The sequence below is a fragment of the Oryx dammah genome, unplaced genomic scaffold (assembly GCF_014754425.2).
Source record: "Oryx dammah isolate SB20612 unplaced genomic scaffold, SCBI_Odam_1.1 HiC_scaffold_15, whole genome shotgun sequence".
Taxonomy (NCBI): Eukaryota; Metazoa; Chordata; class Mammalia; order Artiodactyla; family Bovidae; genus Oryx; species Oryx dammah.
This window is the reverse complement of record NW_024070199.1, coordinates 44,696,792-44,701,917: the sequence shown is the minus strand read 5'-3', so window position 1 is coordinate 44,701,917 and position 5,126 is coordinate 44,696,792.

The window sequence follows — 5,126 nt, the reverse complement described above, 5'->3', positions numbered from 1 at the left end:
ATCATAGAGAAGATAATCCTTGGGGAGCCATCAGCATGAAATTGGCATGTAATTGGCATTAAGGCTCAGGCCCTTTCTCCCAGAAGCACAGGGGTTCAGGACTCGGGAGTCTGGCTTATGGGGAACAGCCGCTCAGGGCAAGAGAGTGAGGACACAGGGTGGGCTCAGGGAAAGCTGAGCAAAAAGGTCTTGGCTGGAGACAGGCATCGGCCTGACCCCGATGTGCCAAGGGCTGGTTTCACCGGAATCCTCCCGCTTTGAGCCACGGGCCAGCATCTTGAATCGCTGAGTCCTGCTGAGTTCTGTCCAAATTCCTGAGCCCAGAACAGGGAGCAGGATAAACGGTGGTTTTATACCACAGAGTTTTGGGTTAATTTGTTATGTTGCCATAGCAATGGGAGCAGCCTTTCTGCCTCTGACGAACAGGAAAGCCCCAACCAGACCAGGAGCCCAGCAGGCCCGCGGCTTCCTGCCCCTGACTGCCCACTTTCTGTCTGTTTTCTGGAACACGGGGATGTTTATCTTTGGGGGAGTGTGGCTCCATGTGTTTAGAATTCCTTTTTCCATTTTATTAGGACTGCTGAGTGTCAGGTCGGGTCAGGGATCAGGGGTGAGGGTCCTGCCCCAACTTGAGACCCAACTTGTGACGCCATCCTGACCAAAAGCCTGAGCTCTGTACCTCCTGCCCTTCGTGATGGGGGCCGGGGGACGCGGTGGGGCCTCACCATGGGGAATAAAGAACAGAGAGGAATGACCAATGTCCCCAGGTTTGCCGAGGACCAGAAGAGGCTGGCTCTGTGCTGGGGGAGCAAGAGATAAATTCCCAGATGATGGGGGACCTGCCAGCTCCCACAGGGAGGGGTGTTCCCCGGACATTTGGGGTAGGGCCGCAGTCCCTATGGGGCTTACCGGGGCTCCACTTGCTGAACCCAGGGCGGAGGCTCACCAGCAAGCCGTAACCTCTGTCCTCTCGCTCCAGGAAAGGGTGTAAAAGACACCAGGATGCTCCCTTCACTGAAGAGGATCAACCAGAAGTTCCCTGCCCTGGTTTGGCTGTGAGAGCCAGCCCTGGGCAGCCCGGCACGGCCACTCACAGCCTCTGTCTGTCCGGGTTCACCAGCAGCCTCCGCAGCATCTCTGGGTAAATTTAAAAAAAGGAAATTCCCCGACGGTCCAGTAGTTAGGACTCTGTGCTTTCACTGCCCAGAACCTGGGTTCAATTCTTGGTCGGGAAACTAAGATCCCACATGTTGTACAGCACGGCCCAAAAAAAAGTAATGGAAAGCCCTTCCTCTGAGTGGCCACAGCTGATTTCACCAGACTTGTTCGGCTGGGCACAGGTGGGTTTCAACCCCAACTCACCCCAAAAGCCAGTTCCATCCACCCCTGAGAAAGGTGAGCAGGCCAGCCCCGGGGGCAGGCCCCTCTGACTGCTGAATCTGTGGGGTTGAAGGCTAAAACGAGCAACGTGGCAACCTCAGAACATGTTTGAGAGGGAAAGACGGGTGTGAGCAGCCCTCTGCTGGGTTTCTCTCTCTGTGTCCTGGAATCTCTAACTGAGTTCATGAAAAGAATCCAAGTACGGCTTCTCCCTGAGGTAGGGAGCCCCAGCCTCTGGCCCACAGACCAACTGGTTCTCCCGGTCAGATCAGCGGCACCATTAGATTAAAATGCCCGAAAATGTAATGCACTTGAATCGTCCTGACCCCATCCCCCACCCCCACACGCAGAAACACTGTCTTCCATGAAACCGATCCTTGGTGCCAAAAAGACTGGGGACACTGCCCTAAGGAGACTCAGTTCTGATTTGCAACAGATGCTGAAAGAGTGATTTCCAAATGTTTCTGATCACATACCGCCATCAACAACATATACAAAAATTGTATGCTGTGACCAGTGGGATTTACCCTAGGAATTCAAGGTCGGTTTAACACTCAAAATTCAATTCACACAATCCACCATATGAGATGGTTGGATGGCATCACCGACTCAATGGACATGAGTTTGGGCAAACTCCGGGAGATGGTGAAGGACAGGGAAGCCTGGCATGCTGCAGTCCATGGGGGCGCAAGGAGTCGGACACGACTTAGCAACTGAAAGACAAACAACCACCAGAGAGCTATGTATAAAGGATGAATCCCACATGGTCATCCCCACAGGCACAGAAAACCTATGACAAAGTCCAAAACCATGTGTGATTTAAAAATAAAACCACTAATAAAAATTTATAAATAAATCAACAAAAATTCCCAGCAAATTAAGGATGGAAGGGAACTTCCTGCCCTAATACTGCATTAGGGAACATGAGTGGGGGGCCGTGGGGCGAAGGGTGGCACAGTCCTGTGCGTCTACCAGAACTCATTGTGTTGTATGCTGGCAATGGGTGGATTTCATGGTACGATCACCCCACCTCACTAAAGCTGTGCAGCAAAATAACTCATCGGCAGTTGTGGGCAGGGGAGAGAGAGCTGAGCGGTGGTTCTGGTGGAAAAGAGGGGAACCGTTGCTGAAAAGGGCAGGCAGCCCACCACAAAGAGAGAAGTGAGAGACGAGAAGAATTCATGAACCGGACAACCCAAGCTGGCATCACTAAGGCTCTGGCCGCCCAGGGTGAGTCCAGATCGGCTCCCTGGCTCCACTCTTCCTCCGAGCAGAGAAGTTTCCAGACCAAATAAGGCTGCAGCTTTTGCAACGCTCCTGGCATGGAACACAGTTCCTGTTCAATGCCAGGTTGTAAGTCAGCCCTAAACCATCCCCAAAGCAGCCGGGTGCCCATCAACCCTCTCTGATCGCCTGGTAACACTCCAAACAAACCCAGGTAAACAGGGGGGCAGGGCAGGGCAGGGCCCACTGCTGCCCACAGCCCACCAGCAGGGGAGGAGGGTGCGCTCTGTTGCGTGGAAGGAAGCTCAAGATGCCCCCCACCCCAGGCACGGGGCTCGACACACAGCAATGTCGGCTGGTGGCTCCTGGGGCCCCAGGCACCCTGGCCTTGGCCGAGTGCAGGAAACACCACTTCCTGAACCTAGAGGAGAAGCCACCTGTGCCAGTCGCAACTCTGCAACAAGACGCCAAGGGCAGTAGACACTTCCTGAGCACGGAAGCGCCGTGTCAAGGGCCTCGTGAGTTTAAAGCCTTTCCGCTTCACAGCAACCCTGTGAGGTGTCCTGTTATATCCCCATTTGACAGATGAGGAAACAGGCCCACGGCCACACAGGCTGTACAAGGCAGATCTGAGCATGTGCCCCAGGGCTGACATGCTCCAAAGCCAGGGCTCCAGGCTGAATTGTATAACCCCCACACCAAAACGAAGGAAACAGCAGGGCCCCCACATGGGTGCCCCCCACGGAGGATAAGACGCACGACCACCCAGAAGGGACTCCACACCAGTTGCTCCTTCAGGAGACCTGAGCCTGCAGGGGCCACAGACCATGGTCCCCTGGTTTGGGCTGTTCTCTCCTTTTCTGCGCTACCCTTTCCAGGTTTAGGGTTAATCACACAGTCTTGTCTGACTCCTCGAGACCCCATGGACTGTAGCCCACCAGGTTCCTCTGTCCATGGGATTCTCCAGGCAAGAATACTGGAGTGGGTTGCCATTTCCTTCTCCAGGGGATCATTCTGATCGAGGGATCAAACCCAGGTCCCCTGCTTTGCAGGCTGAGTCTTTACCATCTGAGCCACCAGGGAACTCCATGACATTTTTTAAGCTACAAATACTTTCTGAACAAAGTCTCTCTGGGATGAGAAATGGAAACCTTCTGTGCTGTCTCAACTCACGACATTTTAATCATGCATCAAACCTGGCTTGAGTGGAGGGCAGTGGCAGAGATGAGGACTCCACATGGGGCTGGCGTGGCCCAGACCTCACCGATACACTGCCCACTGCCTCTCTGTGGACATATCAGCACAGCTGGCAAGGTCCCTGTGACGGAGGAGCAGATGGGCTCAAAGGGGAGCCACGTGCCGAAGCCACATCAAACAGAGCTGGATCCACACTCAGGGCTCACAGCTCGGGGCTCCCACCACCCCTGCCCCACAGGGCTGCCTTCCTCCTCTGCTTGGAGCTCTTCCTAGTGGGCTGGCCCACTGGAGGAGCACATAGATGAAGATACAGGCTTGCCCTTTCCCTAATGAGGGGAGGGGCCCTGCCTTGGCACCACCTCTGTGCCAGGACCAGACAGACCCAGGAGGATGCACGGTCATGGGCACAGTTGGATCAGCGCAGATCCTTTTAGCAGCAAGGAATGGAAAGCAGGGCAGATTTTCTCATCTAGAAAAGGGGATGTATCAGTCTGAGACATTGAGAAGAATGGATTGGAGATCAGGTGCTCAGACATCATGAGCCGGTGACTCCCCCATGCCCAGGTTTGACTCTGCTTCTGTGTTAGCCTCCTTCTCTCCTGCAGACGGGCTTTCTCAAGGTGGCAGGAGGGGTGGCTGCGGGTCACCGCCATCTTTCTTTTAGTGCCTGTGTGTGGACCCAGGGGGCAGATCCTGGTGGATCCTGCTTGAATTCTAACCCGTCACCAAACCTGGCCCTGCAGTGGCCACTCAGGTGTGTTCTCTGATCCGGCCGAGGACCCAGAGCCTCCCTGTGGCAAGAGGATCAGGGTTTATTAACACAGAGGCAGGGATTAGCACCCTTTGCGGGGAGAGAGCTGCCACGGGGCCCTCAGCAACCACAAAAGGATGCTTCTGACGCAGACGCCTCGTGACCGGGTCACCCTGTCCAGGTCTCCCGGCAGCCAGGGCACTCAAGCAGCGGAAATGGTGGCTCTGCACTCAGCAGCACTCTCCTTGCTGACCTGGATCGTCCTCAGACTATGTGTGGCCCCTGGAGACCCTCCTTCCTCTTCTCGGAAAGTTCACTCCTAAAGCCACGGGAGGAGAGCGAGTAAGGAAGGCATTCACAGAAGGGGGAGGGGAAGGGGCCGTGTGCAGCCACAGAAGGGGGGACGGGCCATGTGCATCCACAGAAGGGGGGAGGGGCGGTGTGTACCACAGAAAGGGAGGGGGAGGGGCTGTGTGCATCCACAGAACGGGGGGGGGAGGGGCCGGGTGCATCCCCAGAGGGGGGGAGGGGCCAGGTGCAGCCACGGATGGGTGGGGCGGGGGGGCAGGTGCGG